The 15,507-nt window shown below is 44.1% G+C and overlaps 1 protein-coding gene across 2 annotated transcripts in view; it reads left to right on the forward strand.

Annotated features, from left to right (window-relative positions):
* The first annotated feature begins 4,529 nt into the window (after nucleotides 1-4,529).
* Nucleotides 4,530-15,507, forward strand: part of MSANTD3 (Myb/SANT DNA binding domain containing 3) — a 28,728-nt gene continuing 17,750 nt past the window's right edge. The window contains exon 1 of one of the 2 annotated variants that reach the window (XM_077140309.1): nucleotides 4,530-4,634. The gene's annotated coding sequence lies outside the window, so the exon portion shown is untranslated. Of the gene's footprint in view, nucleotides 4,635-7,427; nucleotides 7,508-15,507 lie in introns of those variants that run through there. The other variant, XM_077140311.1, reaches the window with a different exon arrangement.

Consider the following 15,507-nt stretch of genomic DNA (forward strand, 5'->3'; position numbering starts at 1 on the left):
CTTAGAACTTCAAACTTGCAATTTACTGAATTCCCCTTGGCTGAAAATGAATGAACCAAATAAGGTAGCCATAGGGGAAAGACTGGTGTGGAAAGAGAGTGGGCTTGGTTTAGAATTCTTCCTGCTGAGCCTGAAGATTAGAAATGGTGGGCACAGAGGAAATCTTGTGGAGTAGGCCATGTTTGTTCTGAGAGAATTCCACAATTTAGAATTATTTTTTTTCCAACAGTAACTTTGCAACAGTAACCTCAATAAATAAATCATTATTAAAATATCAATTACTTTGGGATAAGTATAAATTGAATAATATCTAATTGCCAAATTTCAGTAAGAGAAAATGTCCTTGAGAGTGATGGAAAAGTTTTCCTGGATTTATGCTTAGGATAACTTAACCAATTGTATATTTTCTGGAGGTTGAGGTTGTTCACAATTTTAGAATAGTATGAAAACAAAGAGGTTCTTGTTGTTGTTGTTTTACCCCTAATAACAAAAGGAGCATTATATCTATTAGAGCTTTAAGATGGTGAAAATGTAAGTAAAAAAATTAATGAAATTAATTTATTAGTGTGACATACCAGTTTTAAAATAATTATGTTAGTAGGGTGTTTATAGACAGTATCAAAGATCTTTTGGGTAACTTCAGGTGTGTGGGAAAGCAAAGTATACAGGGCATGCTTTGTTAAAGAAAGATGTGTAGTTTCATCCTCAAAAATGTGTAGGACAAAGTCTGGGTGAATATGGAAAGTTTTGGAACTTCATGGAAGTGAATTTTGTTTGTCATAGTCAATGCTGACTAAAATTTGATAAGCTTATCTAAGGGTGTGTAGTTTTGCAAATGGCTAGTTTTATTGTGTAAGACAAAACTGAATGGATACAGAAAGTTCTAGAAGGGTTGTGAACGTGAATTCTGTTTGTCATAGTCAATGCTGACCAAAAATTTGATAGGCTTGTTTGTAATATTTTACAAGTTATTTGTATCAAACTGTGTATTCACAAAACACTGGAGTTTAGTTTTCTCTCTGTTAAAATACTGCAGAGTGTTGGTCTGCTTTTAATGAAAGATTATAAAACGTTTTTCTTAGCCATCTGAGTATTCTGTCTAGAAGGCAAAGATTCTATGCCACATCAGGATATCCTTGTTGAGGTTTTAAAGATCTTATCACTCTTTATTTTGGAAGAATTTCTGTTGTCACTTTGGCTAAATAAGGAACTGAATATCATTTCACTTTAACCCATTTCCCTGTTTAGCATAGTGTTCAAACCTGACAACTTCTGACATTTTGCCCTCCTGAGATCAAACCTTAAAGGTTGTCTTTTGTTTCAAACGGTTGCAATGGATTTGTTCTTTTACCTGTAAAGGTGAGGTGCTAAAAGAGTTTAATATATTACATAGGAAGTGTTTGGGCAGTATTACAATAATTAAGAGGGATTTTCTGTCTTCTGTTAGCTAAATTTATGTGGGCGAAACGCTATTCATGTATTTAGAGATTGTATAAAATTCCTAAACACTTGACAACGGTCTCACTGTGCTATCCTGTCCTGCATGATGTTAGACAACAGTATGACATTGTTAGTCATGGTTTTAGTTATTCTTAAAAGAATGTTATAGGTCATAGAAATGACCAGAGTTCCTTGTCAGTTACACTACTTTGCTCTAATACATCTCTAAAAGTACGTGTGATGAGCTAGAAGTCAGAACTTCATCTTCAACAAAAGGGACTTTAAAAGAGAAGTGAGGCAAGAATACAAATTATGTTCTACCTATTAACTAACATAACCCTAGTAAATGTGTAAAGTTGAAATAGGACAAAACTGCTACGGCTTGTGATTAATGACTCCAATATAAGCCAACTGTCAAATGTTTTTATGTCTGAAAATACCTTCATTTGGAAAATGCTTATAAGAAAATTAGGCCCCGAAAGAGTGGGAGAAAGATCAAAGGTGATGGTGGAGTTATACAGAGAAGGTAGGGTTTAACAAACGAGTATGATTGCGGAATCCTTATATTGATATTTCTTTCAGTCTCCAATATCTTAGAGCAGCTAGAAATAAAAACCTAAAATTGTGGAATTGTAATCCATACCAAATTCTGAAATCTGTTCTACAACTAATTGTTGTGATGTGCTTTGAAATTTGTTGCTTTTCGTATATGTTATTTTTCACAAAAAAGAAAAAAAACAAACAAAAAGAATTGTGTTTTGTAGGATATTGGCTTGAAGATTGATTTCAAGACCTTTTTTTTTTTGTAATTTAAATATGTAAAGTATGCAAGAAGTGTTTTTGTTAAGGAAAAAGAGAGTATTTTTTGCCCTAAAGTAAAATAACTGATTGTTACAGAATGAGAAATAGGAATCGGTAGGACAAAATACATGGATATAGAAAGTTGTAGAAGTTTTGTTGGGAGTGGATTTTACTGGTTGTAGTCAAGGTTGGCTAAGATTTTATAGTTTTATAATATTTTTAATAGTTTTCTTATAAAATGTATCTTCATGTAAAGCAAGAATTTTCACTCTGTTAAAATGACTATATTTTCTCGGATTATTTCTTTGCCCTTAGTGAGATGCTATATAAGGTTTTTAGCCATCTGAGACAAAGATTCTATGTCTTATCATACCAGTATACTTATTGATATGTATGTTGACTATTACTTTCCTTAATTGTTTTAGACAATGCCTCCTCACTTTTAAAAATATCGTGTCTTTTTTTTTGTATCATGTCTTTTAAAAATCATATTAACCCCTCTATTTACTTTAAAACTTTGATGTTACCTTCATTAAATAAAGAATCAAAAAAATTAGGGCCTAAATGGTAAACTCTTACAGCAGTCACATTTATTCCTGAGCTTTAAATGCTCATTTCTTAATTCTGAGATACTTGGCTCATTGTGTATAATCTGTTAATTCCCTAGAATTTTAGGTATCTGTGTGACACCTGAGATGTGGAGTTGGAGTTCTCCAGCTCTGAAGGTTAGCATTACTCCATAGCGCAACTGTTAAAGAAGCTGAAAAAGAGATCAGCCTTCAATCAGAGATGTGCGTGAAGCTGATCTGGTGAGGACTAAGGTGAGTCAGAATACAGGGCAAAGGATGATGTAGTCTCTATTTTAAAATTTTAACTTCTGCATGAGACCAAAGGAAGAGATATTTATTTTGTTCAAAATTTAAATTTTCTGCAGCACAGATCCTATTTTAACCTGTCTGGTCCATTTAAACAACCTAATTCAGCTTTATTTGACATAGAACCTAGAATAAGGAATGAGATCTTAGTATTCTGTAAGGGACTGGGAAAAGATAGCATGGAACTATTAAACTTCCCCATTGGGGAATTCCCACTATTTTCTCAATAAATAGGGGTTCCTAAGTTACTCTAAACTATATGAACCCTGCCTAATATGAAATAATGCCTGAGTCACCCCTGAAAATTTCTGTTGCTCGAATGTGATCTCTCTCTCTCTCTCTGTCTCTCTCTCTCTACCCCTCTCCACCCCCCTCACTCTCTCTCTCCAAGCCAACCTCTGCAAATCAATTCACTACCTCCCCCCTTATATGGGACATGACTTTCAGGGTAAATTAACCTGACACCATGGGCCACAACTTCCAGCGGTAATGTCCCTGATACTATATGTGTTTGTTTGCTAGCTGCCAGAATGCAATATACCAGAAACGGAATGGCTTTTACAAAACGGGAATTCAATAAGTTACAAGTTTACAGTTCTAAGGAAGTGAAAGTGTCCAAATTAAGGCCCCAACAAGAGGTTACCTTCACTCAAGAAAGTCTAATACTGTCTGGAACACCTCTGTCACCTGGGAACTCACGTGGCTGGCCACGGCTGGTCCCTTGCTCCTGGGCTCTGTTGCTTTCAGCCTCTTCCTGTGGGGTCTCCTCACTTTGCTTCTCCAGGCTGGCTGTCAACTCTTGGCCTTCTTGGCTCTCTCCAGGTTCTGGCTTGCTTAATATCTCATGGTGATGTCTGCTGGGCTCCAAACATCTCCACACATCCTGTACGGTAAAATGCAGAGGTACCAATCTCTCCAGAACAACCACCACTTTCATTCCTCTGTCCCGTAATGTCAATAGCCCTTTTCAGCATGAAGTTAGAACGATGGTGGCCCAGCTATCCCTCAAGATCGAGGAATGAACAAAAACAAAAGGGAGGAATTGTAAAAGAGACATTAAGAACTAACATGTAATTATGATTACTGAATCATTATATAAATGTTTTTTCTTTCTTTGTTGGAAGAATAGGCAGAAGTTAATGCCTCAAATTACTGACAGACAACAAGTCTCAGCCCAGTACACACTTTCCTAATGGTTGTTCTGGCCTTGTCACAGCCCTGTTTATACTTGATATTTTAATGGTAACAAGTCCATCTCCCCTTATCTGAATCCACAAAAAACCCTAAACTCCTTAGACTTGGGGAGACAGATTTTTGGCCCATGGGCCATCTGCTCTCTTGCTTTGAGCTGAGCAATAAACTCTTTTCCCTCTTTGAAACCTCGGTGGCATAGATTGGCTGATGTGCACACGGGGCAGAGAGCCCTGCTTTTGTTCCGTCTCAATCCCTTGTGACCCAGACATTCTCGTGGAAATGGAACACAGTTTCCCCCGCCGCTTCAGGAGCTCTTCCGCCAAGGTAGGCCACGGGAGGCCAGAAGGCTGAGCTCAAGGATGCCGGCAGGGAGGGAGAGGCTGAACGCCGCGGGCTGGCAGCGGGAGGCGGGGGGCCACCCCGCGCCCCGCCCCAGCCCCCGGGAAGGCCAGCGGCCGCGGCTCGGGGAGGTGGGGACTGCGCGGGGCCGCGCTCCCGCCCTCCTCGACGCCCACCGGCCCGCGGCGGGGGCGGCTGGGGGCTTTGTGGCCGCGGCGCGCGCGGCGGGGCCTGGCCGGCCGGGGGCGCGCCGCCGCCGCCGCCGCCGCCGCCCGGCGCTCCGGAGCCCGCGGCCCTCGCGGCCGGCCTCCCGCGCCTCGCCGGCCCCTCCCCCGGTCCCGCGGCCGCCGCGCCGCCGCTGCAGGTAGGAAGCTCCGGGGAGGCGGGCCGGGGCGCGGGCGGGACGCGGGCTGCGGGGTCGAGGCGCGACCACCCCCGCTGGGTAGGTGGGGGGCCGGGGCGGCCGCCTCCGCGTGCCGCGCTGGGACTCGGTGAGTGGGGTCGGGCCTGCTGTGCACAAAGCCCAGGGGCGCGGGCCTGGGGCCACCCCGGGGCGCATCCCGCGGGGAGGAGCGGTCTCTGGAACCCCGGGCCGGGGAGGCACTTGGGAGGAATCCGTGGCCCGATGGGACCCTGTTGTGTTCCGCGCACTGTGCTGGGCGCTTTCCTGTACTTGTTTCCTTTGGGACCCCCCTGTGCCCCGTGCCTGGGTGCAATACGAGGGGTCCCTCCACGGGGGGCCCAGGGCAAAGCATCCCATCCCTGGCGATCGACCTTGGAGAGGCCCCTTTACTCCCAGCTTGAGCTTCTCCTGCAGCTTCTGGAACTGGGGAGGTGGAGGGTTGGGGGGGGTGAGGGGGGTGCATGGTATCATACCCCCCCCCCGTACCCCCACTATCCCCACTATTGTGAGAGTTAAAGAAAGATTAAGTATCTAAATTTTGAGCACTGGTTAGGTACCAGGTCCTAGGTGCTAAGCAGTTGGCAAGAATCATCTAATTAAATCACACCTGCGTTTTGAGCTACCTTAAATTGCATGAATGATCTTTATTTAGGAGTAGGAAACTGAAGAACTGGGTCTCCCTGTTCTCACCCAGAAAATTGGGTGTTTCTTAGATGTGGTAACATTTAAGATTTCAAATGTTTCTGTGGTACTTGGGAGAGTGGCTACAGGATACAAGGATAGATTTCGGTGACACACTGTTGTCACACATTTAAAACTGGAGGTAGGTTGATGGGGCCAGGGAGATGCAATTCAGCTTGCCAGATAGGATGGTTGTGTTATGGATGGAACTGTTGAATACCCATTCATAAACAGGAGTTCCTGAGAGAGGACTGAGTACTGCTGTGGGAGCCTGGGGCCAGAGGGAGACAAGGGGAGGAGTGGGGGGCGGGATGGGAAGGAGTCAGAAGCTCCGGAAGAGGATGTAGAGGAAGGGGTCAGGGCTCACGGGCCTGGGACTCCATCCGCCCTTACAGCCTAGGTGGTCTGCCTGGAGGTGGGGGTCCCGGGGAGGAGAGAGCATAGGTTGTCTCTTCTCACCCCCAGGCCACCCCCAAATTATTCTGTCAGTTCGGGGCCAGGTGATTCGGCCCCCTGAAATGCCATTGTCTCTTCTCAGGATGTCCAGAATTCTTTTAATGTCTTTGAGGATACTGGGATGCTGACCACCCGACTGCTAAGAGTTGACAAAATGCTTGCACTACAAAGCCTCATTCGTGTAACGGAGGGATGCGTTTTGAACACAGTTCATTTGGGTGGAGAAGCAGCGGGCCTGAGGAAAGTATTTTGGGTTTCAGCCTGGAATGGAGCAGAAACTGGGAAGGTTTGGTTGGGCCTTGAAGAAGGAAAAGAAAGGCAGGAGGGAGCAGAGAGAGGAGGCTGCCCCTCGGTCTGCGGATATCTGCACGGACTCTTCAGGGCTCACCATTTCTTCTCTGGATTTGGGATGATTTCTTGCTTAAGTGTGTGGAAAATGAGGGGCTGGACTCAGGCTCGCTTCTCTCCTGAGTGAGTGGGAAAACCTTCTAGGAGAAGGGGGTCATTTAAACCAGGCCTTGAAGCAGGGACTTATACGGGTCTATAGTGATGCCAAAGGTAAGGAACAGCATATGAGGTGGGAAGAGCAATTACTTCAGAGAGACACTTTTGGGTTCAAATCCTAGCTCTGCCATTTCTTAACTGGGTATTTTGTGGGGGGAATCACTAATATTTTCTCAAATGCCTAGCGTTTGGCAGGCGGCTCATTAAGCGCTAGTACCCATTTCCCTGACCTGTCCATGATGACTTTCATTCAACAACGTCTGCTGGGCACGGCTCGTGTGCTGAGTCACTTGCTACATGCTGGGGACACAGATGAGTCAGAGATTATGCATTCCCTTAGGAATTTCCCAGTCCGGCACAAAGAGCAATTTACAAAAAAATACTGGAAGTGCCACACTCATCCCCGACTGGCAGTGAGCTCACTGGGGAGTAACCAGTCGGGCATATCAGGGCCAATCCGCGGTCTGCCTCTAAGGTGGGTATGAGACCTTGCGGGTGAGAGTGTGAATCCTCCCCACCTCCCAGCCTCTTCTTTTTTGACCCTTGTCTTTGCCCTGATGCTCTTGCTCTTAAAATAAAATCTAGTTGCAGTGGGCGCCTAATTTGTAAGCTGCCTCCAGCCCATTTTAGAAGAAAGGTGATGTAAATAAAATAAAAATAACAGCCTGGGCTGTTACCTGGGGAAGGCTTCACAAAAATTGCATGGGAATTGGGCCTTGGAGGATGAAAGTGGGTGTTTGTGGATCGATGGGAAAAGGATTCTGGCCATGTGCACAGAGAGGCATGAGGATGAGGCAGGTTCAAGGGAATGAAGGTAAGTCTGATCTAGTTGGGTGGAAAATTGCTGGACAGGATGGGGGGTGCGTGGGATGGGGGGAAGCTGGGATTAGGGTCAGATCCCAAAAGGTCTTCCATGCCACCTGAGAAGTCAGGGCTTTATCAGGAGGCCGTGGGGAAGTTGTCTGGGGTTTTCAGGCATGGCTGTGGCAGGAGCTCTGTGTTTTAGGAAGACCCCCCCCCCTCCGCCCCGGGGGGCTGGAAGTTACAGTCTGACCTGAGACTGGGGCTGTGAGGATGGAAGAGGAGGGAATGGACACCAAAATACCTCCAGGAGGTAAAACATGGTTGAAGAACATTTTGAAGTTTCTGCTTTGGGAAGCCAAGTTGATATGGCTGGAATCAGAAGTGGAGAGGTTGAGGGACGGGGAAGTAAAATAGTTTGATTTTGGTTTTGGCGAATTAGAGATTTCTGAAGTGCCTGTAACGGACAGGTCGGTAGAGCTGTCTGGTGGACAGTTGGAAATGTGTTTGGGAGTGGTTGTCCCTGCCACTCCCACTTTATTTTGAAAACAGAACATAATGCTGAGAATCTACTATGGACTAAAGATAGAAATAAAATGTAGTTCCAAGCCTCAGGAGCCCCTGGTCATAGAGGGGAGACTCACGAGGATATGGATAGATCATAGTGCAGAGTTATTCTCGCAAGTGCTGCAGTAAGGAGCAAATGTCTGGTACCCTTGCCCAGAGAAGATTTGAGAGCTGATGGCTGTAGCTGGAGTGATGGGAGTGGACAAGAAGCAGGTGGGCATGGGAAACACCTTCATACAGAGTCTTTGTGTATTTTAGGAGATTTTTCTGTGGACGATTCTTTGATCATGATTCCAAAGGAATTTCAGGGAAGCTGGGTAGGTGAGGCTGAGTGGTTGAGGGCAGAGCTGTGGGAGAGGGGAAGGAGGCATTGGGACTTTTAAGTGCCCTCTTCTGGGATATAGAGAGTAAGGGGAGGGCAAGAGGATGGGGGTGGGGGCCCCTTGCCTTAAACACAGGGCTGGCTTGGCTCACAATCACACTCACACACAGATGGTAAAAATAAACACTTCTAAGTTACACGGCCCCCCTAGGGGGGAGGCGAGGGGGATGGGAAGCAGAGGGAACTTTAGAGGAAGCACTTTTAGTGCTAGGTTTGAGACTTGAAGTCCCTCAAAAAGGAAAGGAGGAGAAGAGGTAGAGAAGGGCATGGAGTAGTCTCCTAGGTGGACAGGTGTGAACACTTTTGGGCAGGTACGGGAAGGTGTATTTGGAAGGAGTAATACCTGATTATCACTATAACTCTGGCATCAGATGTGTAGTGAGGCTTTTCAGAATTTGTCATTTCTACCTCCTTTTGGAGTCTTATAGTATGTACAAGAGCAAGCAAGGAAACAATTTGTGTTACGATCAATCCTTTATAAAATTACTTGTAAATCTATAAAATTTATTAGATATAATTAGTAAAGAATGCAAATGGCAAGCAAGTTGGCCTCAAAACATATCCCACATATATTTATCGAGTGCCTCCCGGGTACCAGGCACTCTTCAGGAACTTGGGAATACAGTGGTACCGAGAGCTGATCACCAAGGCTACCCAGTTCACCTTGAACTCGTTAACTTACAGAGTTAGACCTGGGCCTGGGCCTTAAAACAAAGCTGAAATCGCTTTATTCCTGCCACAGCGGTCCCTTTTGTTGGCTAAAAGCCCTGCTGACCTCATATGTAGTTGGAAAGCATCATCCATGCACATTGAGCAGTGAACTGTGCAAATGGAATCGCAAAAAACCCATTTTATCGTAGACTGCCAACTCTGGTTGGGGCTTTAGGTAACGCCCACTTTCACTTTATAATTAAGAGATGAGGATTGACAGGGAGAAAAGGGGACTAACCTCATGCCACAAATGAGTGCCATTTGTACCAGCAATGTCGTTTGGTTTTCAGGTGGGGTAACGGGAAAGGTTTTGGGGTTCCCTGCGAAAAGAACCTCGTAATAAGGGGAGTGTTCTAACAGGGGGCTGTGAAAACAAATGATGAAGCGATGAAGCATGGCTTTCTTCCCTCTGTCACTGGCTGGCCCAGAGAAGTCTCTTTTTTTTTTTTGCTCTGAGCCTCAGTTTCCTCATTTGTCAAGTAGGAAGATTAGACCAAGGTCTCTTTTTAGTTTTAACATGTTAGGATCTGTGTTGCTTCCAAGAAAGGTTATTTTAGGGAGTGCTGAGTGAGAGGTAGAGAATCAACAAATCCAGGATACGAAATAGCCTCTTATGTCTGTAGAGAAAATCTAGCCATGACTTGTTGCCAGGAACCACTGGTAAGGGAACTGATGCCTCATTTCCTTCAACTCTGCTCTTTTAATCCTTCCCGTATTGGGACGCTGCTTTGTTCTAACCCTAATTCCAATCTGTTCTAATAGGAATTAAATTTCCTGCTGAGGTGCCCTGACCTGGACTGGTACCCCTGGGCATGGCTCTCAGTGCTTGCCGCCACACTGGCTTGTCACCAGCCCGTTGTGTTATATCTTCATTCGCCCGTGATCTCCTTGGAGGCAGGGGCAGGCTCTTGCCAAATACCCCTTGCTCTAGTGCCTGCTGGGTTAATCTGTGTGTGTCCTGAGTGCCTCTGCTTCCTCCTGACCCCCTGTCCTGGGTGGACACGAGCTCATCCCCATCCCCTCCCATCCACAAACATTGCCACCCCTCAGAGTCCAGGTGCTTTCTCATTAGCTCTTTTTTTTTTTTTTTAACATGGGCAGGCACGGGGAATCGAACCCGGGTCCTCGGACTTGGCAGGCAAGCATTCTTACCTGCTGAGCCACCATGGCCCGCCCTCTCATTAGCTCTTTATCTTTGTGATGGCCTTCAAGGCTGCTTGTCCGTATCCTGTCCAGATCGAGCCCAGATGACCTCTTCTTGGTGAAGAATTTGAATGAACCTCCTCTTGCCTCTGAATTTCCAGGACACTTTGTTTATGATGGTGACCTTTCAGTGGACTGTTCTTTTAGTGATCAGTTTATGCATGTCAGCTCTCTTTCCAGGCCACAGGACTCAGCTTGTCTTTGCATCTCCCACATAGAGTACATAGAGCTGAGCCTTTGGCAGAAGTCCAGTATATATTTGTTGACTTATATATGCATGTGAAATAAAAGAACAACTAAGTATTTGAGTATATGTTGCATCTAGTCTGCTATTCTACTTTTGAAAGCAGTTTAAAATGGGTGGGAGGGGCGGAAAGAACTTAACTTTATTGAAGCTTGGCTCCATGCTTTTTTTTTTCATTTTCTTAAATGTTTTTGTTTTTTGCATGGGCGGGCACTGGGAATCAAACCCAAGTCTCTGGCATGGCAGGCGAGAACTCTGCCTGCTGAGCCATTGTTATTTTGCTTTTATTGGGAAAAATAACATAACAAAAAATAGCAAAAAGCAGTAAATTTCAAAGCACATCACAACAATTAATTATAGAATAGACTTCAGAGTGTGGCACGTGTTACAGTTCCACAATTTCAGGGTTTTCCTTCTAGCTGCTCCAAGACACTGGAGATTAAAAGAAACATCGATATAATGATTCAACAGTCGTATTGACTTTTTTAAATCCTGTCTTCTCTGTTATACCTTCACCTTCTCCTTTGATCTTTCTCCCACTCTTTAGGGGTATTGGGCTATGCCCATTCTAACTTTTTCATGTTGGATAGGCTGTGGATAATCTGGGATAGGGGGATGGAACTAGTTGATGTTCTGGAAGAGTTGGCCCCTCTGGGATTCTCCATGCTTCTTTACTCTGGTTGCAGGACTCGTGTGCAGAGGGAATAAAGGTAACGTAGGATATTACCCCCATTTACAGGCGAAGCATGGGAGGTTAATTGACCTGCCCAAAGTTGCATGGCTAGGCGAGGGCTAAAGTCAGGACTTGAGCCCAGATTTTTCTGCATCTGATGCCTCTGTTCATGTCACTTCACTAATGTCCTGCCATCTGTCTGTCTGTAGTCCCAGTGCCCCACCTCCATTCAGAGCTTTGGCTTCAGGGAACCCCACCCCCTTTCCACGAAGGGCTGTAAAAGTAAAATCTGGTTGAGTTTCTCTGGTCCCCAACTTTAGAACTTAGTTTGACTCTGCATGGACTTAAGAAGTCATTGGAAAGGTTTTTGTTTTAAGGTGGATTATTAAATGTGCATATTTCAATCTTCTGGTGGTTTAATCAATTTTGGTGTTTTGGGGATGATTCTGATTGTTTGCTCTTTGCTCTTTTGTGGTGTGGGGATTTTGCTCTTTTGTTTAGTCTTGAGTATGGGTCTTCGCCTAACCTAAAGGGAGCTTCCATTGCATTTGGATTTTGCTGTTTCTTTTGACTGTTTTTACTTTACTGCAGTTGTTGTACAGATCGTTTTCTCATGTCTGATCTTCGTTTTATGAATGGTGGACACTTTTATGATATGTCAAAATGTAGCCATTCCTTCATTCAGGAAGTGCTTCTTTCTACAGGACTGTCAGATGCTGAAGCAGAATGCCTGTGTCCTCCTGAGGCCGTTTTACAGTTCCAAATCATCTCTACAAGTTACTTTTCAAACCCACATTGTTATCCAATCAGCAGAGGGAGTTATTTCAGAGCTTAGGGTAGGAGAGGTACACCTCCAGGGGCAGCAGGGCCCCAGATTTGACACAGGGAGGGAGGTGGTGATGGAAGCAGGTGGGCCAGGGGGAGATGGCGATGGGCAGGTGCAGGCGCAGCTCCACCTGGGTTGCTCTCCCTGAGGGCCTTGCCCAGCTTCGGGAATGACTGACAGTTAGTTTGCTAATTTGCGTGCAGCCTGAGCCTGGGAGCTAGAGGAGTCTGAAGGAAGATAGCCAAGCAGAACAGAAAGGAGCGTGGGTGCTGGTGGGCACTGGGGGTCAGGTGGGAGGGGGACAGGGAACCTGGACGTGAGTCCCTGCTTTTCCTACTTATTATTTGTGTGACCATGACCAAGCTACTGAGCTTCATTTTTTTTTTTTTTTTGGTCTGGGAATTGGGAATAATAATTGATTGGTGGGGATGACAGTCCTCAGGGAACCCTTGGCATGCACTGTCTCAGACCAGAAGCCCTGGAGTCCTGCAGAAGGCAGCCCCGTGGCCCAGGGAGGCCTGCTATACTAGGAAATTAAGCAAAGTAAATTAGTAACTCTGGATTTACTTAGCTAGCGATTAAATAACAGTTTAGTTAATAGGCTATTAATGGTCCCCAGGTATTGGTAATTCTGAGCATTTCTTTTTGAGAGTAGTTCTATAATTTCTCCTAGTATTTTAATAAAATTGTTTTTTGTTTTTAACAGAAAATATGGACATATAACAAATGATGCCCTTGGTTGGGGGCTGTTGTGGGGGGGATTAAATGATAGGGTCCAGGTTAAGCACTGAGTATAGTTCCTGACCAAAGTCAGGGCCCAATAAAAGTTATTTGCTGTTGTCACTGTTGCTATTACCACTTTGCGACTCAACTGGCCACCAGAGCCTCTTTCTGACGTTTAGATGCCCACAAGTCTGCCGTCACCTGGTGACAGCTGGTGGGAGTGCAAACATTGTGAGGAAGAATAAACGAAATTGCTTGGAATTAATTCCATGCAATTTCAGATCCACCAAGAATCATAGGGGTTTTGTTCAGAGTGTGGCCCGTTTAGCTGAAAGCTGAAATTCATGTATCATTAAGCAATAAAGAGACATTTTTCGCTTCCACAATTGGCATAGAATAAAAAGATATTAAAGCAAAGGTAAATAAAGTGGGGAAATGGATGTGCTCATATGTCGTTAGTAAGGGTGCATCCTTCTGGTGGCAAAGTAAATAACGTAACAAAAAATCTTAAGTGTTTTCACCTTTGGCGGCAACTGTTTCTGAAAGATAGAAAAGTATTTCTTTAGAAAGGAGTATATATATATATGTATATATATATATATTTCTTTGCATTGCATACAATAGAATAAAATGGGGAAGAACCCATTTTTCATTTGTAAATTAGATTTCTTAGTCCTTATAGTAGTGATTCTTAAAAAGAGTCCAGGTGGTTTTTCTCAAAATGTCCTTCAATCTGAATTAGTCTGTTTCCTTCTGGGGAAGAAAGGCACCTTAGCATTTCCTGGGGCTGAAGAATTGGGGGTGGGATCAGATTAGATTCTGCTCTGAGGCTGTGTAGTTTAAGAACATTCTCAGAACCTGTTGATTTCATAATAAAAATTATAGACAGTCGAATTGGACACAGAGATAATACAGAAGAGATAGTATTGTCGCAGGCGTGAGTTAATACATTTTAAATTGGGGAACATTGATTTTATAGGGAATAAGAGTTTGTTTGTTTTAAGAAAATAAGTTGTTTAGTCTGAAGTCAGTCTTTTTTCCTATTTGTAAGGTCTACCCTCAAACGACAAATGGTTTTTAAAAGTATTGGATTTTCTTTTGATGGGTATAATTACATTTCTTTGCCAAATTAACCTTTTTGTCATCTTTGATGTTCTTTGAGTTTCATCCATAGATGATATTTAAAAGAATTTTTTTGGTTTGCAATAATTTCAAACTTTTAGGGTAGTTGGAAAAATAATACAAAATCCATATGGGAGAACTCTAGTTTAATACCCCATGCCCCCGCCCCAGATAGCCAGTTCCTCAACTTTGAACATTTTGCCACATTTGCCATGTCGTTCTACCTCTGTTTGTCCGTCTAATCTGTCTATCCATACATCTACCTGTCTGTCCATCCATCCATTCATTCATCCATCTATCTGTCTGTCCATGTATTTTTGAAGCATTTGGGAATAGCAGTTTTTTTTTTTTTTTAAACATCTTTAAACATTTTCTTGTTTTATTGTATTCTGTTTCTCCGTTTTTGTTACATGGGCTGGGGCCGGGAATCGAACCGAGGTCCTCCGGCATAGCAGGCAAGCACTCCGCCCGCTGAGCCACCGCGGCCCGCCCGGGAATAGCAGTTTTAATGAAGGTGAAAATTTGATGGTAGACCTTTGAGGAAGAAGGGGCCTGGATTGAATGTCGTTATCGGGACATCAGAGCAACGTGAGGGTGGTTGAAGGACAAGCCTGGAAATTAAGGGGTCCAGGGATAAGTCCCCAAAGGTGAATTTCCCCCCTCTTTAGTTTCACCCAGGACTTGAGGGCCAGATGCCTTTTGATTTGTGCGCAGTTCTTTCCATCGCTGACGCCTGCTGTTCTCAATATGCACGTGAACCAGGGACCTGGTGTATGGAGACACTGACCATGTGTTTCATTCTGACCATCACCTTTGTGATGAGCTGGTACATCTCATCTGGCCAGGTTCTGTTTCTCTCGTGTAAAGCTGTCACTCCTTCAAGGTCTCAGTTTCAGGATTCTGATCTGGTTGGTCCCCTCCAACCTCAGGCCCAACAGGTTCCAGCCATTCTCAACCCTAATGGCTTGTGACAGTGTGATTTTAAATGAGTGTACCATGAAGTTAAACTCCACAGCCTTCCCTGGCTTGTGACAGTGTGATTTTAAATGAGTGTACCATGAAGTTAAACTCCACAGCCTTTCCCCCCAACCTTTTGTCGTGCAAAGTTTCAAGCATACACAGTACACAGAGATTGAGAGAATAATATTAATTTTTGAGTACCCACCACCCAACTTCAATAGACATTACCATATCAATATTTAGCCATTCTTGCACTAATCGCTGCCTCCACTTGCTGCCTGGCCTTTGTTTTCTTTAACAGATTTTGTATTTTTAGAGCATTTGTAGGTTTACATAAAAATGATGCACAAAGTATAGAGTTCTTATACACTCCCCCCACACACACACATATGCACAGTTTTCCCTATTAATAGTTTTCATTAGTGTGGTACATTGGTTTCAATTCATGAACCAATGTTGTAATTATATCAGTAACTAAAGTCCATAATATACATTAATGTTCACTCTTTTTGTTGCATGGCTCTGTGGTTTTTAAATTTTATTTTATTGGGATAACATATGTAACATAAAGATTTCCACTTTAGCCATTTTCAATATGCAAT

Source organism: Tamandua tetradactyla, chromosome 2 (assembly GCF_023851605.1).
Source record: "Tamandua tetradactyla isolate mTamTet1 chromosome 2, mTamTet1.pri, whole genome shotgun sequence".
NCBI classification, from domain to species: domain Eukaryota; kingdom Metazoa; phylum Chordata; class Mammalia; order Pilosa; family Myrmecophagidae; genus Tamandua; species Tamandua tetradactyla.